The sequence below is a fragment of the Aedes albopictus genome, chromosome 2, assembly GCF_035046485.1.
Source record: "Aedes albopictus strain Foshan chromosome 2, AalbF5, whole genome shotgun sequence".
NCBI lineage: Eukaryota > Metazoa > Arthropoda > Insecta > Diptera > Culicidae > Aedes > Aedes albopictus.
The window spans coordinates 147,251,302-147,278,317 of record NC_085137.1 but is presented as its reverse complement, the minus strand read 5'-3'; the positions used below and the strand labels follow the sequence as shown (position 1 = coordinate 147,278,317).

The 27,016-nt window shown below is 41.1% G+C and overlaps 2 long non-coding RNA genes and 1 pseudogene across 2 annotated transcripts; 2 read left to right on the top strand and 1 right to left on the bottom strand.

Annotated features, from left to right (window-relative positions):
* The first annotated feature begins 3,885 nt into the window (after positions 1-3,885).
* LOC109426809 (uncharacterized) lies at positions 3,886-4,620 on the top strand. The gene is made up of 2 exons (XR_002134069.3): positions 3,886-4,327; positions 4,387-4,620. It is a non-coding gene; the product is annotated as an uncharacterized LOC109426809 (long non-coding RNA).
* Positions 4,621-4,763: 143 nt separating this feature from the next.
* LOC115258663 (xylulose kinase-like) lies at positions 4,764-7,830 on the bottom strand (annotated as a pseudogene).
* Positions 7,831-21,648: 13,818 nt separating this feature from the next.
* Positions 21,649-26,566, top strand: LOC115259654 (uncharacterized). The gene is made up of 3 exons (XR_009997510.1): positions 21,649-22,300; positions 23,433-24,333; positions 25,720-26,566. It is a non-coding gene; the product is annotated as an uncharacterized LOC115259654 (long non-coding RNA).
* The last annotated feature ends 450 nt before the right edge of the window (positions 26,567-27,016 follow it).

Genomic DNA, 27,016 nt, shown 5'->3' with positions numbered 1-27,016 from the left:
GAATCATGCGAAGCGTATACTGCGGTATATAAAAGGGACCCTCGATTTCAAGTTGACCTTCAGGCGCAGCGAATGCAGTTCATTGGTAGAAGGATACGCCGACTCGGACTGGGCCGGCGACACAGCGGATCGAAAATCCCAATCCGGTTTCGTGTTCCAAGTCTACAAGTCGACCGTTTCATGGACAGCACAAAAGCAAAAGACTGTGGCGCTTTCGTCGGCTGAAGCCGAGTTCATCTCGTTGAGCGGTGCGGTAAAGGAGGCGATCTGGCTGAGGATGCTGCTGAAGGATTTCCAGCGAGATGTTGGCGGTCCTACGGTTATTCACGAAGATAATCAAGCTTGCATCACCGTAGCTGAAGACGACAGGATGACGAAACGCCTAAAGCACATCGACGTGCGCTACCGTTTCGTGCAAGACGAAGTTCAAAGGGGAATAGTTCGTTTAGAGTATGTGCCATCAGAAGAGCAAATCGCTGACATTATGACCAAGGGTCTGACTAGAGTACAATTCGAAAAATTACGTATGTTACTAGGTGTATCGGCTTGAAGGGGGGTGTTAACCGTGTAAGAGTACGCAACCGACTACACCAAGTATGCAGCCCTTCTGGCAACACTTGTTTTATTAGCGTTATGTATTTCCGTTTATGACAATAAAATCTTCACTTCGAGTTTGACTACCAACGAGTATAAACGTGTCTTTCTTTCTCTCGTCCGGAGCCCTCGGTTAAGTTGTCCTCCTCGGTTTCGTTTTGTGTTGCGTCGGTCTTTTAGTTTGGCGTTGTTCTATGCGTGGGGTTTATGTGTGGCTTTTGACTTTGGATGAGCTTTGAGTGGCCGTTGCGGTTGTTTTTTCTTGGCACAAGAAGAAAGCTAAATGTGTAACGACTAATTGCAATGTTACATTTATACCCCCGGCGTAAATATATCGGGGAAGCTAGGTTGAAGTATTAATCCTAACGATTCTGCGCACACAAACCTGAAACGGTACCAGTAGCCTTTGAAATGCAGCTGTTTTGAATGGTGGTTTCTCATGCAAAGAAAAGTTGTAGTTGGTCCAGTTGGGGAGGAGAAGAGAAAGCTTCGTTTCTGTGTTCCAGTCTCGATTCCAGAGTCTATGTCTGCTGTTTGAAAAATGTTTGTTTCGCTCTGCTGAAATAAATACAATTTGGTTACTGTTCGGATTCCAGTAGGAATTGAAACTACATTGAGGAGTCATCAGATTTTTGAGGCTCGTTGAGGAGTCATCAGATTTTTTCAGGTGCAGCTAGCGAGAAAAACTATAATTGGGTTTTTAAATTAAGAAAAATGTAATGATTTTTTGTTTCTATACAAAAGAGCACCATTTTCTGAACCACCATGATTTTTTTTTCAGATTTTAAGAACTTCATTTTGGTACCTAAAATCGCTTTCGAAGAGATTTTTCGAAATCACCTTTTGACAACTGGCCAACTGCTTGACAGCTCCGCCCAGTACAAAATGCGACGAGGGGTGATTCGACAAATCGCTCCCATACAAACTTCAAACTGATTTTTAAATAGGTTCCCGGGCACCAAAATTCATGAAAATTTGGATTTCGGCTCAGTTTTGCATGCAGATTCTGAATATGGAATTATCTTAACACCGCTAAAGAAGCCAATTTGAAGACGAAGAGGGTAATGCAATGACGAATTCCCCTGAGAAGGTAAGTCATAGTAAAAAGCGAATTCCCCCGAGAGGGTAAGCCGATGGTGAATTCCCCCGAGAGGGTAAGCCAGTGGTGATTCCCCTGAGAGGGTAAGCCATAAAAAAGCGAATTCCCCCGAGAGGGTAAGCTAACGGTGAATTCCTCCGAGAGGGTAAGCCGATGGTGAATTCCCCCGAGAGGGTAAGCCATAAAAAAGCGAATTCCCCCGAGAGGGTAAGCCAATGGTGATTCCTCTGAGAGGGTAAGCCAAAAAAGCGAATTCCCCCGAGAGAGTAAGCACACGGTGAATTCCCCCGAGAGGGTAAGCCAATGGTGATTCCTCAGAGAGGGTAAGCCAAAAAAAAAGCGAATTCCCCCGAGAGGGTAAGCTAACGGTGAATTCCCCCGAGAGGGTAAGCCGATGATGAATTCCCCCGAGAGGGTAAGCCAATGGTAAATTCCCCTGAGAGGGTAAGCCATAAAAAAGCGAATTCCCCCGAGAGGGTAAGCTAACGGTGAATTCCCCCGAGAGGGTAAGCCGATGGTTAATTCCCCCGAGAGGGTAAGCCAATGGTGATTCCCCTGAGAGGGTAAGCAAAAAAAAAGCGAATTCCCCCGAGAGGGTAAGCTAACGGTGAATTCCCCCGAGAGGGTAAGCCGATGGTGAATTACCCCGAGATGGTAAGCCAATGGTAAATTCCCGTGAGAGGGTAAGCCATAAAAAAAGCGAATTCCCCCGAGAGGGTAAGCTAACGGTGAATTCCCCCGAGAGGGTAAGCCGATGGTGAATTCCCCCGAAAGGGTAAGCCCTGAGAGGGTAAGCCATAATTTGAAAAAAAACGAATTCCCCCGAGAGGGTAAGCCATAATAAAAAAAAGCAATGATGATGATGATAAGAGAGAAGAGAGAGATAAGTGATGTTGATGAGATGATGTTGATGAGAGATGAGAGGTGAAAGATGAGAGATGAGAATGAGATTGGCATGACTGTGGTAAAGTTCATAAAAAAGATGCACAAATGTCTTGGAAAATGTAATAAAGAGATAAGAGATAAATGATAAGAGGAGAAATGAGAGATGGCAATGATGATGATGAGAGACGAGAAATTACGATGAGAGAAAAAAGATAATGAGAAATTAAAGATGGTGATAATGATGAGAGATGGATATGACGATGAGAGAAGAGAAACGAAAGATAAGAGATGCGAAGAGATAAGTGAGTGATAAGAGATGCTGATGATGATGATCATGATGATGAATACGATGATGATGTTGGTGAGAGATGAGAGTTGAAAGATGCACAAATTCCTTGAAAAATGTAATAGAGAAATAAGAGATGATGATAAGAGATGTTGATGATCATGGTGATGGTGATGAGAGATGACAGAAAATTAAGAGATATGAGAGAGGAAAGAAGAAAGGTGAGAAATGAGGAATGAAAGATGGTAGATGAGAAATAAAATATGAGAGATGAACATTGAAAAATGAGAGATGAGAGATGATGATGAGAGAGAAGCGAGAGATGAGTGATGAGAGATGGTGATGATGATGATTATGATGATGAAGACGATGATGATAATGTTGATGAAAGATGAGAGGTGAAAGGGGAGAGATGAGATCGGGATGACTGTGATAAAGTTTATAAAAAAGAGGCACAAATGTCTTGGAAAATTTAATAAAGAGATGAGAGATAAGAAATAATAGATAAATGATGAGATGAGAAATGAGAGATGGTTATGATGATGATGAGAGATGAGAGATTACGATGAGGGAAGAGAGATAATGAGAAATTAAAGATGGTGATAATGATGAGAGATGGATATTACGATGAGAGAAGAGAAACGAAAGATAAGACATGAGAAGAGAGATATGAGTGATAAAAGATGCTGATGATGATGATCATGATGATGAGGACGATGATGATGATGATGAGGACGATGATGATGATGTTGATGAGAGATGCAGATGAGAGGTGAAAGATGATGATAATGATAGATGAGAGATGAGCAAGGCATGACTGTGGCAAAGTTTAAAAAAAGATGCACAAATGCCTTGGAAAATGTAATAGAGATATAAGAAATGATGATGATAAGAGATGTTGATGATCATGATGATGGTGATGAGAGATGACAGAAAAGAGATGAGATATGAGAGAGGAAAGAAGAAATGTGAGAGATGATGATGACACATGAGGGATGAAAGATGGGAGATGAGATCAAGAGCAAATTTTCAATACGTCCTAAGTAACATTTGAACTTTATCGAGAAACCCGAATTCAAAGTTTTGGTTTTCATTTTTAATTCCTATTTAACAATCCAACCAAAATCAATTAAATGGATACACGCAAACAATATAAAAAAATAGCATTTGTTGCTTCTTTAATGAAAAACTGGATAAAATATAACAGAACATTATTTTTTTTTCATTAAAACAATTTTACGACGTTTGGTGTCAGAAAACATAGTTAAGACATTTTGTTAAGTCGTTCTGGAACCTGTCGGTTACTTTCGTCAGGAGCGTTACGTCGCGTTACGCAAATTTATGTTGCTTACGTCGGTGCGGTTACGACATGCAGTCAGCTGTTATGTTACTTAAGTCAGATCGATACGACGTTTGAAAGAAAAAATGTGACTTAGGTCAAACCAATTCCTCCAAAAAAACAGGTATTTTCTTAGTTTTTGCAGAACTATTTTCATATATTAATGATTATTTTCTTTTCCAGCAAGTGTTTCCAACGCGTGCAGCAAAAAAACAAACCGTAACAAGCCCCAGACAGACAGGCAAACCCCCCAAACCGATGAGTTGCAGTTTTGTATTGCACAAGGTTTCATTCACCTGCGCCACCCCCAGAACCAGGTGAAATTGATGTCCACCGAACTCGAACAGGTGCCCTATCCGCTGCATTAGTGTGTATTCCCGAAAGACACTCGACATTTGTTCCAGTTTTGCGGACATACGAACTCTCCGAAAAGGGCAAAGATCGCAACACACCACTGCTTCTGGCAGTTATTTATGCTGTACCGAAGAGAATGAACCTATGTCCTGCTGGCAAATGGCACGCCGGTTAAAGTGAATAAAATAAAAAGATCAGCAAATCATATGTTCCGTACTAAAAAAAACTCAACAAGCCAGCGAACGTATGGATCAATGAAGCCCGAAGCTGATGAAAGACGAGAGACTTCAACATAGAGCCCAAGTGGCACTTCCAACCGTGGGTTCGGTGATCTCTAGTATGCTCCACAAGTCCGGTTGCTCGATCTGGCTGAACACCACCCCTATGGACTTCTCAAACATGCGCTGGAAACGAGGCAACATCGTTCATCTTCACGGGCGAAAATCATCCCAAAGATTCACTGACAGCGCTATCAGCATGATTCAAGGAAACCGAGCTGGAAATCGAGGACGAAGTGGACCAGAGATGTCATCCTCGCGGAACGAATATCGACCAAAAGACGACGGGAATAATCCATTAAGAATGATAGTGGTACTGTTGCTAAACAATAAAATAGAAATATGAAACTAATTTGAAGCTCGTTTAGTCTGACCTGTTATTCTATGATCACAAGTAAGCACTGAGAGTCTCTTAGGTAACATCTTGTAACGGGGGATCATTGGGTCATATTTACCTTACCGGTCAGACTAAGGTCTGGATGTCCGCTGCTGTACGTGGGAGTCGTCTCCATTCGACTCGGTTCATGGCTATGCGACTCCAGCTCAGCACTCCGCGAAGGGTCCGTAAATTGTCCTCCACTTGATCAACCTACTGTTATGTTGAGTAAAAGGATCAATAAAAGCCATCTTTCAAGCCGTGAAATAACAAGACCGTTTAGGTTCATGGTCTACAAACAACTCATTGTATTTCTCCTTATCATTACATTTTCTGTCGTAAGTCCCTTTAGGAGTTCTAAGTACTCATCTGTGAGTAGCGCATTTATATCAAGCGTAGAGTCACTACACCTACCTGGCTCGCTGCGCACCACATCTTCTTGTACCAGTCGGATGGCTCTCGAGAACCATTTTAGTCGGGTTGCTATCCGACCGACATCTTGATGACGTGACCGTATCCTCCAGATTTTCGCGGTTTGGACGGTGGGTGGTTCTCTCAGCAGCTGATGCAGCTCGTGGTTCATTCGCCTTCTCCAAGACGTCTGCCACCGTAGATGGCACGCAACACTTTCCGTTCGAAAACTCCAAGGGCGCATTGATCCTCTGCACTAGGGTCCATGTTACGTGCACATGGAGAACTACCGGTCTAATCATTGTTTTATAGATAGTTAACTTCGTGTGACGGCGAACTTTGTTGGATCGTAGAGTTCTGCGGAGTCCAAAGTAAGCTCGATTTCCTGCCACAATGCGTCTCTGAATTTCTCTGTTGGTGAGCCCAATTACACGAATTCTTCAACCGCCTCGATTTCACCACCGTCGATAAAAATCGAGGTGGTGGGCGCGTTGATTCCTCCCTTTACCATCATGTACTTTATCTTCGACACATTAATGACTGATCCGATTCGCCTGACTTCATTCGTGTTACGTTCCTTCTTTCTTGAAGATAAACTAATGTGAAGCGAAATAAGCAGCTGAACAGACTTCGTGAAAATCGTTTCACTCGTGTTTATCCCCGCTCTCTTAATTACACCCTTGAAAGCAATGTTAAAATGCAAGTGCGAAAGCCCATCACCTTGCCCGTAACCTGCGAGATTCGAAAGGGACTCGAAAGTGTCCCTGATATTCGAACTACGCATATCACTCGATCCATCATCGCTTTGATCAATCGAATCAGTTTTCAGTCGTCTTAATCAATCGTATCGAATTTTCTTCAACAAAAAATACTGTTTTCCTTTTTTTCTTTATTCATAAGATAAGATACGTACAGATTAGATCGAAGCAGCTTGAAACAAAGTAATAATTTATTTTTATACCTAGAATATTGTTGTTCATTTAATCATAAACGGACCTACGTTTCGGTAAAATGTCGCTACTATCCTGCGCCAGATCGTAAAATCAGGCAGTGTGCTTCGGATGTAATCAAAGCCGATTGAAATGCTAACTTGCCGCTTTCCTTGGTACGGTCCACCTCCAGGACGTACTTGGCTCGATAGAGAGCTCCGACCAGAGCTGCTTCCGTCTTCTACTGGATGTTATACCGGGGCATTGAATACGTTGAACACGACAAGCAGTATGGATTTATTGGCCAATGCTCCACCGATGATCAAAATCCGGGTGTTCTTCCCAAAGCTACGCGAAGACCTTTCGGTTCAACATCTGGCCCTCAACCAGCAGCGTCCGAATTTCCGCCTGTGGAGAACTGAACTTTGCCTTGGCCAACTCCGTCTCGTTTAGGTTGCACTCACGGTTGCAGGACTTATTCCACCGGAGAGATCCTTTTACAGCTTGCAGAATTTCCTGTAGAGCAATGTTTCCGAAGTTTCCCCGTTGAGTTGAGTCCAATAGCTCGCAGAAGTTCTCCTAATTTTCAGTTTCTTCGGCTCGTTTCAAGATATCCCGAACCAGCGATCCATTCCGGAAGCACAACAATCCCATATATCCTTCCTCGGTCGGATGAACTAACACATGACCAATTCCGGAACCATCGGCCAAATCGATAGGGGCCACCTCGTACTGCTTCCCGGTTGTACTGTCCATCCAGATGGGGGTCCGATGCAAGGTGAACGCCGAATCACAAATCCGAGTATGCAGAAACTTGTCAGCGTCTAGATTTCGTAAGGTGTACACCACTTCGCGACCAGTACAGTGAACGGTGCTGCTCGGCAGATCCACTGGCGGTCATCACCGAACTTAGGTCACCTTCCTGCACCACCAACCGGTCCACCACCAACTCCAAAGCCTTGATCCACATCACAGGCTGGGCGTAGAATCTGCGGATAGAGAGGAAAACGTTCGTTGAAATTACGGTTTTAAATGTAGTCACAATCATGAACACTTACCCATTTTAAGCAGTTCCAGTATTTTTTTTTCTTTGTGGTGTCCATAGCAGACGGCTAGGACCGGTCACGATTTATCTCGGCCAGAATTCCGGCTTTGACACCCCCGATAGTGCTTTGAACTGTTTTTTTTTTATTTGTCGTAAACACTTTTCAATCGTGTTTATATGATTTTGTTACTTAGGTCGGTTTGACATCGCACTTACGTCAGTTGGGTGTTACGTGCGTTATACTTATGACACACATGTGATACAAGAATCACTGTACAATTGCGCTTGAAATGAGTGCCATACTGAAAATTCTCTCAGTTCAAGTCAGTCTTGTTAGAATTTTCTTGACACTGCGTACCGTTGTACAGGAATCACGCTCGTATCACATGTCTGTCTGGGGTATTACATAAGTCATTGTACCGACAAAGCGACACATATGAAAAGGGCTCACTTTGTTACTTAGGTCAGTTTGATTTTTTTAAATTCAAAAGTTTTTAACTACAATTGAATTGTAATTTTGCTACACATAACAAAGCAGTATATTAGGTATTAAAATATGCATAAAACTCATTTTTGTTTATTTTGTTACTTAGGACGTATTGAAAATTTGCTCTTGAGATATGAAAGATGATAGATGATGATGAGAGAAAAGGGATGAAAGATGGGAGATGAGAAATAAAAGATGAGAGATGAAAAATGAAAGATGAGAGACGGGAGATGATGATGAAGATGAGAGAGAATAGAGAGATGAGTGATGAGAGATGGTGATGATGATCATGATGATGAAGACGATGATGATGAAGTTGATGAAAGATGAGAGGTGAAAGGTGAGAGATGAGATTGGCATGACTGTGGTAAAGTTTATAAAAAAGATGCACAAATGTCTTAGAAAATGTAATAGAGACATAAGAGATGATGATAATAATAGATGTTGGTGATGAGAGATGAGATATGAGAGAGGAAAAAAGAAAGATGAGAGATGATGATGGTGAGAGATGAGAGATAAAAGATGGGAGACAAGATATGAAAGATGAGAGATGATGTTGATGAAGAATGATGAGAGATGAAAGATGAAATATGAGAAATAAAAGATGAGAGGAGAGTGATGAAAGATGGTGATGATGATGAGAGATGAATGATGATAGATTAGAGATAATAGATGAGATTAGATATGAAAACTAAAAAATGAGGTATGAGAGATAAAAGATGAGAGGAGAAAGATGAAAGATGCGAGATGAGATGAGAGATTAGAGATAGGAGGTGAGAGATGAGAGATGGGGGATAAGAGATGAGAGATAACAGATAAGAGATGAGAAATGAGAGATAGGAGATTAGAGATGAGAGATGATAGTTATGATGAAGAGGTGAGAGATGTGCGATGAGATATGATACATGGGATGATGATGAAAGATGAGAGCTGAAAATTAGGATTACTGTTGAAAAGGTTATAAAAAAAGATGTGAAAATATCTTAGAAAATGTAATAAAACTGACGAAGACGGTGTTTGGAAATAGGGATGATTGTGATGTTGATGATTGCTAATGATGATAGATGAGCGAGGAAAGATGAGATATGAGAAGTGAGAGATTGGAGATGAGAGACAAGAGATGATGGTGATAAGAGATGAAGATGATGATGAGTGATGAAAAATGAAAGATAAGATATGAGAAAGGAGAGATGAGAGATGAAAGATGAGAGTTGAGAGATGAAGATGATGATGAGTGATGAAAAATGGAAAATAAGATATGAGAAAGGAGAGATGAGAGATAAAAGATGAGATATGATAGATGAGAGATGAAAGATGACAGTTGAGAGATGAAGATGAGATGAGAAATGAAAGATGAAAGATAATGATGAGAGATCAAAAATGGAAGATAAGAGATGATACATAAGAGATAAGAAATAAGAGATAAGAGATAAGAAATAAATGATAACAGATGAGAAATGAGAAATGGTGATGATGATGATGAGAGATGAGAGACTACGATGAGAGAAGAGAGATAACGAAGAAGATATGAGAGACGATGATGATACCAAAGATAAATACTAAGATCAAACAGTAGGAAAAAAATCGATTTAATTTCGGGGTCTTTTCATTTTAATTGATACGGGGTCTTTTCATCCGCGAGCCCCTTGGTTTGACATCTACTTTAAAATACGTGAACGGCCCCCTCGGTTTTATTTTGATTTTTTTTCAGCGTGTTTATGTTTTTGTTTTGATCGGAAGATGTTCGCGAATAGAAGACAATGTGAAGGAAATAAAAACGCAGCTGGAATCGCATTACCGGAACCGATTCCGTTACACCGAGGACCCCGATAAGTTTCCCGTCGAGGTAAGTAAACAACCTACTAAGTAGAGTGAAGCATTATCTGCTAATAAATGGTGTTTTGAAGTTCATTATAGATGATTATGGACCAGTGCAGATCGTGAGAGAAATGATCAGCCAGTAAGAGCCACAGAAAACGAATTCCCCTGGAACAGAAATCCGCAAATTGTTCTACGCATGCTGCAAAACAGGAATGTGTACCAAGGTAAGCTTCCAATATTTTTGTGGTACTTTCTTGAGAGCATGGTTCTCAAATTTGCAAAGCAGTTTTCTACACGCGCTTCCACAATAACTAGCTGACAAACAAGGAAGTAGACACCGAAACACAAATCCGTAATAATTAGCGAAAAAGCCGTAACCAACAAAATGTACACAATTTGAGTAATTGCAGGAGTGAAAAGAAGCTAGATTTGTCTTCTAAATGCTCACAAAGTTTCCTTGATATCACTTTTCTAACTATTGAAAATCACTGATTGAGTGAAAGGCGTAATCCCATTCTATTCCAAACGAACAAAAACAATAATTACGCCTTCTACTCCTTTGTTTTGTTTGGTGTTTTGTTTACGAAAATGAAAGGCGAAACTGAAATTAACACGTAAACACGGCGATAGTAGAAGGCGAAACTGAAATCAAAACGTAAACACGGCGAAAGCAAATGGCGAAATTCTGTCAAAATCATAAACAAGGCGAATAGTAAAAGGCGATTCTGAAAATGATATCGATTCGAGGCGCATAGTATTGGGCGAAATTAGCATTCTCAGGTATCAATTCAGGCGTAATTAAATAAATGCAATTTTTAGTGCAAAAAATATCAAATTCGTGCAGTGTTCTTAGAAAAACAAGAAACTATGTCAGAACTGTATCAATTAACCTTATTTAAGTTGAATTATACTGTATTACTTCTAAATAGGAATTAAAATTTGATCAGCAAAATTCGGTTGTTGTTTTCGCATTGTTATTGCTTTGCTAATTACGCCCTATTCGCGAATTACTCCCGAAATGCCATCCACTTCTGAGCTTTACTTCATATTTTACAATTTTGTTTCAATCAGGCTGCGGTCGAAAGCGGCGGATGGATTCACCCCACCGGAAATCAGCTGGAGCGGCGGCGGCGGTTGCATCCTGCTTGTCGTCGTCGGCGTCATAATCTCTCAAAATGCTGGATAAGGTGGTTGCGAGGAAGCATCGTTGCTCCCACCGTAGGCGGACCGTGGCATGTGGCGGCTGTGTTCTTTTCGTTCTGATAGTAGCCACCGTAGCCGCTAGCAGCACAGGAACCGCACGCCGATCCACCGCTGTATTCGGATCCGGGTATCGGTGACCCATCTGCCGTTGTGGTCTCCAGTTAGCCTAGTGGTTAAGGCAATGCATCGCCAATCCGGAGACGGCGGGTTCGATTTCCGTTCCGGTCGGGAAAGTTTTCTCGACTGGGCATAGTGTATCATTGTACTCACGGCGTGTGTATGGGAAAGGTTTATAAAAAAAAAATGGGCATCGCCAAATTTTTGGCTATTCAAAATAGAGGCTTCCAGCTTTCATTTGCACGGTCCCTCAAAAAAATCCACCGAGGGATCTCGAACAACTTTTTCAGAATACTGTTTTTCCCCATACAAAATGAACGGTTCCAAATTAATCCCTATTTCTACTTAACAAACATTCTCAATTTTTGTATGAAAATGTTCCCCCGATGGAATATTTCGATGTTGGGCTTGAATGAAAGCTAGTAGCGTCAATTTTCACGTAACGTAAAAATTAGCGATGCCTATTTTTTTGTAATAAATTTCTTCTACCAGACACACCGTGTACTTGTCACACAATATACAAATTCATGCAATGGCAATCAAAGAAAGCCCTTCAATTAATAACTGTGGAAGCGCTCAAGGAACACTGAGTTGAAGTGAGACAGGCCAACTCCCAGTGGGGACGTAGATCCATAAATAAGAAGAAGAAAAAGAAGATCTGCCATTGTGCCACCTAAGGTGCCGCCAGGCGAACCTGCCGAGCCAGCCGCTGGACTTGACTGTGGCCTCGAGTACATATAAGCCGATCCAGTCGATCCGATGTTCGGTGGCATGTTCCACGTTTCCCGAACCGTGTCTACCAGCACTTGCGGCACCGGAACTGGTACACATATCAAACCCACCCTATGCTTGAGTCTACTGGAGCGTAGCGTTGTAATTGTCTCATTGTCATGGCGGGAGAGCAGCCTGTTCTTGGTAGGCATTATAGTATCCGAATGTTTCATAAACACACCTAAATATTAAAGATTCGTTTTTATCCTTTTCAGTTATTCCTGCCGATCATTGATAAATAGGACATCAATCAGGTTGGCTAATCAGTTTCATGACAAGCAATCATCTCTGGAGGAAACACTTTGCTGCTCAGCAAATTTAACCTATGCATTATTCTGTTAGATACGTATACTATTCCGTTATTTTAGCTTTCTTTTTTTGTATTTTTAAAAATATTATTAAACAAGTAAATAGGGGCATGAAGGAGGGGAGGCGGGGGGGGGGGGGAGGTTTGGTAAAGGAGGTGATTGTGGGTGGACACCACAATCTAAAAATAAGTGAAGAAAATATCCAAAACTACATGACCATTCTTACGGAACGCCATCTAAAGTGATAGCGCTTGTTACCACTAATTGTTTCATAAACGTTCTCCCACTATCCTTAGCAGATGTTTTATAATAATCAGATTTAGCAGTAATTTTACAAGTTCACCATGTCCTCCAATTGCAAGGTTATACAAAAACAATTCTCTTCTCCTTCGAACTCAATCGCATTTTCCAGGTAATTATGGAGTTGATCCAGAAAACCTTTGCGGTACCTATTTGATTATTGTCAAAATTAGCTGTTGCTTTGCAGGTGCACCAAGTCCTCCCACTGCAGGGTGAAGCAAATGTAGTTGGCTTTTAAAGTCCGTTTTATTCAAGAACTTCTGGAGTTGTTCTAGACATTCTTGGGTGATATTTGTTCATGGTCAGAATTTACTATTGCTTTGCAGGTTCACCAAGTCTTCCCACTGCAGGGTGAAGCAAGCGTTGTTGGCTTCTGAAGTCGGTCCTATCATCCAAAAACTTTTGGAGTTATTCCAGAAATTCATGGCATATATTCTTTATCGTTTAAATTCGCTGTTGCTTTGTAGGTTCACCAAGTTATTCCAGAAATTCTTGGGTGATATTTGTTCATGGTCCGAGTTTACTATTGCTTTGTAGGTACATCAAGTCCTCCCTCTGCAGGGTGAAGCAAATGTTGTTTGGCTTTTGAAGTCGGTCTTATCCAAGAACTTCTGGAGTTGTTCTAGAAATTCTTGGGTGATATTTGTTCATGGTCAGAATTTACTATTGCTTTGCAGGTTCACCAAGTTCTCCCACTGCAGGGTGAAGCAAATGTAGTTGGCTTTTAAAGTCCGTTTTATTAAAGAACTTCTGGAGTTGTTCTAGAAATTCTTGGGTGATATTTGTTCATGGTCCGAGTTTACTATTGCTTTGTAGGTTTATCAAGTCCTCCCTCTGCAGGGTGAAGCAAATGTTATTTGGCTTTTGAAGTCGGTCTTATCCAAGAACTTCTGGAGTTGTTCTAGAAATTCTTGGGTGATATTTGTTCATGGTCAGAATTTACTATTGATTTGCATGTTCACCAAGTCTTCCTACTGCAGGGTGAAGCAAGCGTTGTTGGCTTCTGAAGTCGGTCCTAGCATCCAAAAACTTTTGGAGTTATTCCAGAAATTCATGGGATATATTCTTTATCGTTTAAATTCGCTGTTGCTTTGTAGGTTCACCAAGTTATTCCAAAAATTCTTGGGTAATATTTGTTCATGGTCAGAATTTAATATTGCTTTGCAGGTTCACCAAGTCCTCCCTCTGCAGGGTGAAGCAAATGTTGTTGGCTTTTAAAGTCGGTCTTATCCAAGAACTTCTGGAGTTATTCCAGAAATTCTTGGGTGATATTTGTTCATGGTCAGAGTTTACTATTGCTTTGTAGGTTCACCAAGTCCTCCCACTGCAGGGTGAAGTAAGCGTTGTTGGCTTTTGAAGTCAGTCCTATCATCCAAGAACTTTTGGAGTTATTCCAGAAATTCTTGGGTTATATTTGTTCATTGCTTTAATTTGCTGTTGCTTTGTAGGTTCACCAAGTCCTCCCACGGCAGGGTGAAGCAAATGTAGTTGGCTTATCCAAGAACTTCTGGAGTTATTCCATAAATTCTTGGGTGATATTTGTTCATGGTCAAAGTTTACTATTGCTTTGTAGGTTCATCAAGTCCTCCCACTGCAGGGTGAAGCAAATGTAGTTGGCTTTTGAAGTCGGTCTTATCCAAGAACTTCTGGAGTTATTCCAGAAATTCTTGGGTGATATTTGTTCATGGTCAGAGTTTACTATTGCTTTGTAAGTTCACCAAGTCTTCCCACTGCAGGGTGAAGCAAGCGTTGTTGGCTTTTGAAGTCAGTCCTATCATCCAAGAACTTTTGGAGCTATTCCAGAAATTTTTGGGTGATATTTGTTCATCGTTTAAATTCGCTGTTGCTTTGTAGGTTCACCAAGTCCTCCCTCTGAAGGGTGAAGCAAGCGGTGTTGGCTTTTGAAGTCGATCCCATCCTCCAAGAACATCTGGAGTTATTCGGTATTATCCAAGAACTTCTGGAGTTATTCCAGAAATTTACTATTGCTTTGTAGGTTCACCAAGTCCTCTCTTACTGCAAGGTGAAGCAAGTATAGTCGACTTTTAAAGTCGATGCCATCTACCAGGTTCTATAAATTTAAAATTACTTCTAGCTTTTTAGAATTGCAGTAGACAAATACCTTGTGAAATGCAATTTGAGGATTTTTTTTCAATTTTAGTAAGAAAAGACTCATTCAACCAGGGTTTGTACAGACTGAACCAACACTAGGTATACAGGATAACACGAAATACCCAATGAACCAGTGCATAGATTTCTCGTTTGACGAAACCCGACTGGAGCGGAAATCAAACCATCACTCACAATGAACCAAATTGACTAACGCCGCATGGCCACGAAGCACAGTGCAATTTTCTCAAACACAAAAAAATATTGTGGAACCCTGGACGAATACAACAGTGAAAATTTAGCACATATTTTTCATTGGTTTTCCAATCAAATTGTGAAGTACAACACCAATTCTAGACCAACATTTGAAAAGGGCGGAAGAGCCAAAATGTAAACAAATCACTTTTCAGCATAATTTGATGAAACAACTCATAAACATATGATTTTTCCTGACGTTAGCTCATAAATAAGTTTCCACTTCTGGAAAACAATAATTTAAATAAAGGCGGATTTCCACATCTGATTTTGATCGCTTCCTTTGGTTGTTCCGCCAATGATCTTGCGCCTTTGAAAAAAAGCACAAAAATGCACAAAATTGTTAACACTGTTGAATAAACAGTCGAGAACAGCATCTCGCCATTCATATTTATCAAATTTACACAAAACTTTTACTCCCACTTTTGATTAAAGTCGCCCCAAACTACTTACACCGTTATTGAAAAGCCTTCGTCATTACGTCGTGCTTCGGCGCCCATCAAAATGTCTGAGTGGAAATCCGCCGTGCACTTATTGCTCTTGTTGCGCACGGATGGTTGTTACGCCCAAGATCAAATCGTGCGTTTTACATCGTAAAATTCAGTGAAGTCGCTGACTGACTGCAATAAATGGCGATAATATGGCTTCAATGTCTATTCAGGATATATTTTCAGAGTATATTTGGATGATATGCAGCTGGTAAAGCTTCAGTGATAAAAATGTTAGCGAATGGTCTCAAATCTATTGACCGGCATAGGTTACAGCAGGTAGATTCAGCAAAAGGTGATATTGGGAACCAGGCCCGTGCAAAGAAAAGGCGACAAGGGAGGGGTTTTATCCAATTTTAGCAAAGGGTGGAGGAGGCCTTGTGTATAGAGGCGTTTAACCCCCAAAACCCCTCCCTTGTGCACGGGCTTGTTGGGAACATAATATGCTGCCTGCGCTTCCCCATCGGTACTGTAGCAATATTTTTTTTTCAACGCGCATTATGGACAATGGCAGGGACAACTCCCTCCTTTGCTGTAAAGAGTTGTTGCTCATAGATAAGAGCTAGAATATAAATTTCAATCGAAATCTGATTTCCATTGCATTTTACTCATTGTTTTTTTTTTACTACTCATCATAGGCAACGTCAAGAGAAAATTTTCTTCCTCTTCCATTGTCCAATGTCAGATAAACTTCAATTAGTTACTTTTAGTTAAGAAAGCTTCAAAATCAATTTATTGCAGTGGATTAGGTTCACAATCTATTGCGTTCCACCAATTTCGATACAAAATTTCTTCGGGCGTAACAACAAAAGCGATCGATTTTAGGTAATATTGGCCAGGCGTAATTCCAGTGCTGGCGACCAAGCGGCGTAGCATGTCGGGCGTAATGATCAATGAGTTTTTATTTGGGCGTAATTTTCATTTCATTCATTTTCTTCAAGGAAAAACGCTTGTTTGTACTTTTTGGCATAAAATCACTCAATCAATCATGTTTTCTTCCAAAATAACGAAAAAGATTGAGTGCACACGCACAAAGTGTTAAATAGGAATTAGTTTTAGATTGTGAAACTTTGCAAGCGTTTTTCTCGATTCTAACATTTTGGATATCCGCCCTTTTCACATGTTGGTCTAGAATTCATTTTTTAATTGTATATATTTATACGTTTTAGAAATTTTCAGAGTAAATGTGCTCACAATGTCCCATCTACCCGTTTCGTCGTCGCACTGCAGTTAAGCATCTGAGTCTTTTGGATTTCAACAAATTAGTCCCAAAAATCCCCATATCTTTCCAAAGACCTGACCCTGGCGTCGTTCCGTAAACTAATCGGTCGCCGTTTTGCTTTGTCGTCAGCTGCCGGGAGACTTCATGTTGGACTAGGTGTGCTTCTCCCGGTGTAGATTATCGATGACGGTTAGGTAGTCGTCGGAATCTCACTTGGAGGACATCCGATGTTGCATCCGTTTTGGCACAGCACACACATCTCGATCGTATCTTGCCGTTGAATTCCATGTCCACGTAGTTCTCCATGTAAATCCTCTGGAGCAGAATTATCATTCACGAACGGTTGTCCTTATCGGCTCCACTGGGACCCGTTTGAATACATCTTCGTCAGCACCGTCGATAGCGGCATCCGATTTGTCGATTCCTTCACATTCTCGATTATATCAATTAATAATAATAATTTTAATTCTCATCATCTAATAATCAATAAGATCTGATTAAATTGATTAATATTTTTGAAATCACTCTCGCCGTCCAAAACAATACAAAAAAAAACGACTGTCACTTTGACGTTGACTTCTGTCAAACTAGGGGGTCGTCTATAAACTAGGCCAACAAACGAAAAGCCCCATATGCCGGTCACAAATGATGCCGTGGTCACCAAAAAAAAATGCTAGTTGTATATCGTTATCGTTGATGATACGTGATAAGAAATGAAAGATGGTGATGATGATGATGAGAAATGAGAGAAGAGAGATGAGAAATAATAAAGAAGAGATGAGAGATGGTGATAATGAGAGATGAAAGTTAAGAGAGGAGAGATTGGCATGACGATAAGCAATAAAACAAAAGGTATTAGAAGTGACAAACAAAGTGGTTGGAAATGCGGATGATTGTGATAGTTATTATTGATAATATCGTTTTTAGAACGAAGGCCATTGTAATTTGTGCTACAATAAATTGAAACGTAAACGAAGGGAATATTGTTGATGGAAAAAATAAAATTTTAAAATGAGAGAGTAGGCAAGGAGGAGAATGTAGGGATTGAGAGGGATACCAAGAAAATGATTAACAGGGCATATAGCATAGCAGCAGTGATGCGCTGTCGGATAAACAAAGCAAACGAAACAAACGATCAAGATGAAATGAAACTTCAGTCTTGTAAAGTATTTCGCACGAGTAGGTTGCGTCATGTGCAATCTTCCTCGTTTGCGCAGTTTCGGCCGGCGGAATATTGCGCGCAAACCCCAAAATTTTATTCCCACCTTTGGGTTTCCGCGCCGAAGACCCAGCGCCAGATTCGGCGACAAAGAAAACTGACAGCAGTCGCCGGACAGTTGGCAATCCTGATATTTGACGGCGGCCGCCCAGTAGGCATGGGAGTGGATTGTTGTCACGCAAATAGATCTTTTCGCTGAAAATGCATGTGTATTGAGTTATTGTTGACAGATTTTCTGCAGTGTTAGTGTGAAATTCAGCGATTTTCTGTATCGCGTAAGCCTTCGCTGGAAGAAAACGTCATGTTGTTCAGCGAAGCAAGGAAAATTTTCAGTGAAAAAAGCAATAGGTTGGATTGGAATGCCACCGTGTCCGTCCGGACACGACAAGCTTCAGAAGTGGGATCCCGGTGTCCCGAAGGTGCTCTCCGGAACAGTGAATTCGAGTTTTTCGGTATTTGACGATTTTCGCGACGATGCCATTGACGAGACGAATGGCAGCGAAGACGAAGGAGGAAATGGCCGGAAAGCAAACCGATCCGCCATTTTTCGACGCCGAGAACGAGCCGACGGACAACGTGCAGGAGAAAGAGAACGACGAAACGGATAGCGATAACCAGCTCCCGACGCAGACGATGAGCGGTGGGACTTCTCGAAACGAAATGCAAATTGTGAACTTGCATCCGTATGACGTGGGACGACTTATTCCGGAATATGCAGAAGGAGACGGTGTTGGTAAGTGGCTGCGGCGGATCGACCACTTCCGGGCGATATATGGTTGGTCAGAACAAATGTGTCTTTTGTACGCATCAACACGGCTGGCCGGTGCAGCAGCAAATTGGTACAGACGACATGAAGAATGGATTTTCAATTGGCGGCAGTTCAAGGATCGCATCATTGTTGCTTTTCCGGAAACGTATGACGAGGCCGATATTCATCGTGAGCTGGAAGCAGTAAGAATTGAGAAAGGAGAGTCCTATGAAGCGTATGTGTACCGTGTGGATGCTATCGCACAGAAGAGCGATTTTAGTGTGTCGGCCACCATCAAATACATAATCAAGGGATTGCGTTACGATAAAGTTTACTGCAGTTTGCTTACAAAGCAGTACACATCGACGCTTGAGCTATTGCAGCACGTAAAGTGGATCGCCTCGAATATGGAGATGCTTCCGTCTAACACCTTCCGACAGCCGAAAGTGAATGCAGCGGTACCTTCGGCGGCCCCTCGGGCGGCCCCACCCCCGGTCGCAGGCGTGGTTTGTTACAACTGTCGTGAACTTGGACATCGCTCGCTGGACTGTCCAAAGCCACAGCGTAAAGAAAGGTGCAACAAATGTCTTCGTGTGGGTCACTCAACCGACGTTTGTACGGATCGTTCTGCAACTTCGCAACAGCCGACACAGCAACCAGTTGTCATCAACAAGTTCGACGGAGGGAAGCGGTCGGCTATCAACGCCGTGTTCGAAGCAGCCGGACCGGACGATCAAATTACGGTGAACCCGGATTCTCAGCAGGAAATTGAAATCGAAGCAGCGGGTGAACGTTTCAGGGCGATGGCGTTGTTCGACACAGGTAGCTATACAAATTTAATCAAATTGAAATTGTTACCAAAGGGATTGATACTGAATGTAAACAATGAGGAGGTGGTGGGAGTAAATGGCTCAAAAGTAAGAATCTTAGGTCAATTCGACGCACCACTGTTTGTGTTGGGTAGAAAGTTACAAGTGCGCCTTTTGGTTGTGGGTAATGATACTATGCAGGTTGATGTTATTTTGGGGCGAAGCTTTTTGATGGATAATCGCATTACACGGTTGCACCTCATGCTAGACAAAACGGTTCGTTCGACAGAATATGAGTGGTTTATGCTAGGTAACATTGACGAGAAGTGTATGTCAGCCAGTAGTTCTGCATTGGGTATGGACCTAGACGTGGGAGATGATGAAGAAACGTTGTCTTGTCGTGTTCAATTGGAAAGACTCGTGGAGCGAAGTTATTTGAAACGTGTAAAACCCGATAAGCCTTTGGTATCATATGATGCGGATATTCGTTTGGAAGAGGATAAGATCTTTTCGACTTCTCCACAGCGTCTTAGTGTGTTTGAGAGGAAGGAACTGGACAAAATAATCACAGATTTGCTACAGCAGGGCATAATTCGCGAAAGTGATTCTCCTTATACGTCTCGGGTTGTTTTGACCAGGAAAAGAAACAACGCTTTTCGAATGTGTGTGAACTATAAGCCTTTGAATAAAATCGTGGAACGGAACCATTTTCCTATGCCGGTAATTGAGGATCAGGTGGCGAAGTTGCAGGGGAAAAAATACTTTACCTCCTTAGACCTGAAAAATGGGTTCTACCATGTGAGTTTAACCGAACAATCGAAGAAGTTTACTTCGTTCGTGACTGATAGCGGGCAGTACGAATTTAACCGTTTACCTTTTGGCTATGCTAACTCCCCTGCGATATTCGTGAAGTACATTTCAAAGGTTCTGGAGCCGTTCATCAGAGAGGAAAGGGTTATAGTCTTCATCGACGACATGCTTATCGCATCGGACACTATTAGTGAACATTTTCAAACTTTGAAAGAAGTACTGGAGACGCTAGCAGACAATCATTTGGAGCTACAATTTGGGAAGTGCCAATTCTTCAAAACGCGTCTAGAATATTTGGGTTACGATGTGCAACGCAACCAAATTCAGCCCAGTGATCGACATATTGAATCAATCAAAAACTTTCCGATTCCCTCTTCCCGAAAAAGCCTACAACGTTTTCTAGGTCTAGTGAACTATTTCAGAAAGTTCATTCAGGGTTTCAATGTTCTGTCAGGTCCACTATATGAACTGCTCAAGGAAGATGGGGTTTTCGAAATGTCCGCCGATGATATCCAAGCTGTGGAGGGTTTAAAAAATGCACTGATTTCGAAACCCGTTTTACGTATATATTCACCTAACGCGGAAACCGAGTTACATACCGATGCATCTTCGGCAGGGTTTGGTGGTGTCTTGCTACAGCGACAGAGTGATGACGGTTTGATGCATCCGGTTATGTACCATAGTCGGAAGACAACTGTAGCGGAGTCAAGACTACACAGTTTTGAACTGGAGACCCTCGCGATTGTCTATTGTTTACAGCGATTCCGGAATTACTTGTTTGGTACGAGGGGGTGACACTCATGGGATGAATCACTATTCTCAAAAATCGCCTACCATTCCTTTCAGTGTACGCTCACTTTTCCATTCTCATCCCATTCTCACCCATTCTTTTCATCCCAAATCCATCCTCGCTCATTCTTCCTCATTTTCCATCATCTTTTTGGCTTCAGTGTCTCTGTCAGTGTCAGAAGTGTTTGTTTTGAACAGGAGAGCAAAAAAAAAAAGAAAAGCAGATCAAAATTTCAGTGCGCGCGTCGGTTTATTTTTGAAGAGTTAAAATATACATTAAACTTTAGATTGATAATTAGGTGCGTTGACTAGAAACTAATGAGAATTTATTTCTTATCGCCAACTATGTCACGTGCTGCTAATTGGATCTAATTTCTTATTTTCTTCTAGCTTCAGATTCGCCAACGTTTTTGTGAAACAATCCGAAGGTTGCTGCTTATTGGTGTTTACGTATCCCAGTTCGATTAAAATCGATGTAGCACATCCCGAAGTCTGTTTGAGCCCGTAGATTGCTTTTCGCAAATGACTTGCTTGGGCAGCGGCAGGAAGTAGTGGATTGTGCAATACCTCACCACCGGGGAGTACACTTCATTCGTAACAGAATACTTGCCTGGAATTAGGCGCTGCGACTAAGCACTTGCTGCTCAGCAGCTGGCATACCGAGGTGCGACGGGACCGCAGGATTGTTGCTCGCATCCTCAACCTCCGGATCTCCCAATTCACTGTCGGATGATGCCAGCTCTCTAATCTAGTTATCAGTGTGCTCGTCCTCATCGATACTCGGTTCCACAACCGGGTGTATTCCGCCCATCGTAGTCGGCTCATCCATCGAGTACAGCTCCATGAACAGGTTCTCCTCAAGATCGACCAAATATTGCGGGCGGTTGGCCTTCCTGAACCACAACCACGTCGCGGCTGATCCGGATGTCACGCTTGACTGGACAGTATACAGGATACCCCTTAGCGCCATCGGCGTATCCCACGAAAATCGTTTTCAAGGACGAACAACAAACTTTGCCCAGCATGCACCGGATTTTCTCGATGACCGTTCGGCTTATTCTCTCCGCCACACCATCTTGCTCGGGGGTTAACGGACAAGTTTTCTCGTGGCGAATTCCATTCTTCGCCTTGAAAAGTGCCAAATTAGTATTGTCCAGACCAGACATTCGCGCATGTCAGACGTCCAAAGATTGGCTCAGAACCGGTTCCACTAGAGAAGGATGCTGCATACCACTCAACAATTTCAAGGTAATGATTTAGCACTTAAACCTTCCTGTAGACTCTGTTATAATCTGTACAACATGTTGAAAATAGCTCGCTTGCTGTATACAGCATCAGCGTGCTGCTAGCGGTGGTAACCGACCGCGCGACAATCGGAAGATCAACAGCACTACAGTACACCTCAGACGATTCAACATGGATCGGCCACAGACAAACAGACGAAACACTAACATTGTTCGATTCAAATCATAGTCTCGACATCATATTCGCCCAATGCTAATAGAGATTAGTTTGGCCAACCATCAACTAGGTGGCGGTAGTGAGCAAACTTAAACTTAACTCAGATTTAAACAGAAACGATGCGAGCGCTGCGGATGGACAGTTGGCAAACTATCAAAATTTTAAATAGACCGTTAAATCGGTGAACGATGACAGTTTTCAGAGTGTTCCGTCTGTTTGTAGATAGGCTCTTTCACACGAAGCATCAACTATTGTTAACTATAACGCATTTATACCACCAGGGCTTAGTTGATCATAACATTTTCTTTTGCAACAAGTTAGCAAGCATATGACCCATTTTTTTGTTATTCATTATCTGTGTTCAAACGTAGTAGGGTAGAAGAGTCTGCAATTTATATTTTGAAAACAGAAAAGCAGTGGCGGCTGATTTCATTGATGTAACGTGTCCCCTTAACCTTTTGGAGCGGGCTAGTTTCGCTACTGCTGCCGCAACCTCGCTGGCCTCGAATACGTTGGTTATGCTTGATTTCATAGGTTCATCGTCGGGGTCATATTGACTCCGGCGGGTTAAGTTTGCCAAACATCACTTTTAACGTGGAACAATTTGATATTGAAGTCTTTATAATCATTATCATCTTAAAGCAGTTTTTTTCATTCAAAACAATTGTTTTGCTCTCGGTTTTGCTTTGAAAATATATTCACTGTATTTCACATGAGGAGTGGAAAACAAAAACTGATGACGGATACTTTAGCCACTATGAGTCTTAAATATAAATCAACTTCTAAATAGAGATATACTTCAAACCCTGCTTCAGATGAGTTAGGCAAACAATTGCCATGTGATTTTGTTTTTATTAAACATAGCAATACACAGTACAATAATAAATTTTCTTTCTTTTTATTATACGATATTATCCAGATTTGACAAGGACCTCGACTGTTGAGCAAATTTTTCACATGATTTTGCTGCGCGGGCTAAAATCATTCGCTGCAACGTGCGCCTGTATCCGCAAATATATGAATAATATGTAATGTAAAATGTATTGTTATTGTTGTTGTTAATAATAAAACATATGGTGGTGGGGTGTTTTGGTGGGTTGGAACTTATCCGAAAATAGTGTGTGCGACCGTTTGGGGCTTAGGCAGGGGATTATATTCTATGTACTTTTCGCTCTTATTCAGCAAATTTTGTATCAGCTGACACACCGTACGCTGCTTTGAATTATGCAGTAGACTATGATATATTATTCAAAGTTATAGGAATTTATGTTTAAGAAGTTTCACCAAGCCCTCCTGAGTTGCCAGTAGATGCAAATTATCAGACACCAAAATCTGACCAAATTATTAGAATTCGTCTTTATGAAGGTTCACCAAGTTTCTTAAATTGCCAGGTGATGCACAAGCTACGAGGTGACACACTACATAATAATTTCTAAATCTGATACTTTTCCTTATAACTTTTCAAACAGTCCATGAGTAGTTCTTGTAAGTACTCATAAATTGTCATTGCTGAGTAGGTTCAAGTAAGTACTCATAAATAGTGATTGCTGAGTAGGTTCACCATGTTCTCCCAAGTGGCGGGGTGACGCTATACATAACAATTTCTGAATGATACTTGCCCCTTTAACTTTTAAACCAGTTCATGAGTAATTTTATAAAGTACTCATAAACTGTCATTACTGAGTAGGTTCACCATGTTCTCTCAAGTAGCGAGGTGACGCTATACATAACAATTTCTATATCTGATACTTTTCCCTATAACTTTTGAAACAGTTCATGAGTATTCTTGTAAGTACTCATAAATTGCCATTGCTGAGTAGGTTCAAGTACTCATAAATAATGATTACTGAGTAGGTTCACCATGTTCTCCCAAGTGGCGGGGTAACGCTATACATAACAATCTCTAAATCTGATACTTTTCCCTATAACCTTTGAAATAGTTCATGAGTAGTTCTTGTAAGTACTCATAAATCTCGCGTTACATTTGAAAAGGGCCTATCCCTAAAATGTAAACAAATCGATTTTGATACCTTTCCATAGCATCCCCCAACAGCAACATACTGTGCAAACATCACCCGCCTAACCGTTAATCTTATCAGAATAAACCCCACCTTCAAAACGGCCGATCATTGCTTTTTTTCCCAATCATTCATAAGCCCGTGCTCCAAATGGGCCAGTAACGGTAAAATTTTGTTTTCATTTGTTGGTCCTCTCGTTTAAAGGGCCGACAACCGAAAATTTTCGGAGCGGCTCTCGGCCCGAGCGCCGAGAGCGAGAATTCTCTCTCTCAAAAACGGCCAAGCCTTGATACGATGTCAACAACGGACTCACTCGGGGGACCAACCCACGCTAAGAAAATTTTAGAAAGACTCACAATAAGGCGTACACCGGGTGAAAATTTTCAAATTAGCTTAACATGTTTATCTATAATTTTTCATACTTTTTTGATAACTTTTAATGCAAAACTGATTATCGAAGCATAGATACATCTATTCTTGTGTCATTAAAACGAAAAGCATGTTGAAAAATCCGAAAACTGTGAAATACGAATAGGAAATGTGATGGAAAATGTTTGCATCGATTTTTCTCAATGTTTACGTTCTGGGGATAGGCCCTTTTCAAATGTAACGCGAGAAATTGTCATTGCTGAGTAGGTACACCATGTTCTCCCAAGTGGCGAGGTGACGCTATAACCATTTCTGAATCTGATATTTTTTCCTATTGAGTTGTCAAAAAAATGTCTCACGAAACCTAATGCAAGCCTATCCATATACGTGAGAACAAAAGATGTTTACAAAGTTCTAACAGATAGATTAACACGGGAAATCTGAACACAAACCACTACCACACAGGAATTTGGATTGGTCAATAACTTTTGAAACCTTTGAAACAGCTATTGGAAGTGTTTTTCAAGCTTGTTCTTGAAAATACTTGTAAATTGTCATTAATGATGAGGTTCACCATGTTCTCTCCAAGGTTCTCCCAAGTTGCGAGGTGGCGCTATACATAACAATTTCTGAATGATACTTGTCCCTATAACTTTTGAAACAGTTCATGAATAGTTCTTGTAAGTACTCATAAATAGTGATTGCTGAGTAGGTTTCCATGTTCTCCGAAGTAGCGAGGTGACGTTATACATAACAATTTCTAAATCTGATACTGATGAGTATTCTTGTAAGTACTCATAAATTGTCATTGCTGAGTAGGTTCAAGTAGGTACTCATAAATAGTGATTGCTGAGTAGGTTCACCATGTTCTCCCAAGTGGCGGGGTGACGCTATACATAACCATTTTTGAATCTGATACTTTTTCCTATAACTTTTGAAACAGTTATTGAGTATTCTTGTAAGTACTCATAAATTGTCATTGCTGAGTAGGTTCAAGTAAGTACTCATAAATAGTGATTGCTGAGTAGGTTCACCATGTTCTCCCAAGTAGCGAGGTGACGCTATACATAACAATTTCTAAATCTGATACTGATGAGTATTCTTGTAAATACTCATAAATTGTCATTGCTGAGTAGGTTCAAGTAGGTACTCATAAATAGTGATTGCTGAGTAGGTTCACCATGTTCTCCCAAGTGGCGGGGTGACGCTATACATAACAATTTCCGAATGATACCTGTCCCTATAACTTTTGAAACAGTTCATGAGTAATTTTATAAAGTACTCATAAACTGTCATTACTGAGTAGGTTCACCATGTTCTCTCAAGTAGCGAGGTGACGCTATACATAACAATTTCTGAATGATACTTTTCCCTATAACTTTTGAAACAGTTCATGAGTAGTTCTTGTAAATACTCATAAATTGTCATGGCTGAGTAGGTTCAAGTAGGTACTCATAAATAGTGATAACTTAGTAGGTTTACCATGTTCTCCCAACTGGCGAGGTGACGCTATACATAACAATTTCTGAATGATACCTGTCCCTATAACTTTTGAAACAGTTCATGAGTAATTTTATAAAGTACTCATAAATTGTCATTACTGAGTAGGTTCACCATGTTCTCTCAAGTAGCGAGGTGACGCTATACATAACAATTTCTGAATGATACTTTTGAAACAGTTCATGAGTAGTTCTTGTAAATACTCATAAATTGTCATGGCTGAGTAGGTTCAAGTAGGTACTCATAAATAGTGATAACTGAGTAGGTTTACCATGTTCTCCCAACTGGCGAGGTGACGCTATACATAACAATTTCTGAATGATACCTGTCCCTATAACTTTTGAAACAGTAAGTACTCATAAATTGTCATTACTGAGTAAGTTCACCATGTTCTCCCAAGTAGCGAGGTGACGCTATACATAACAATTTCTAAATGATACTTTCCCTATAACTTTTGAAACAGTTCATGAGTAGTTCTTGTAAGTACTCATAAATAGTCATTGCTGAGTAGGTTCAAGTACTCATAAATAATGATTGCTGAGTAGGTTCACCATGTTCTCCCAAGTGGTGAGGTGGCGCTTTACATAGCAATTTCTGAATCTGATACTTTTCTCTA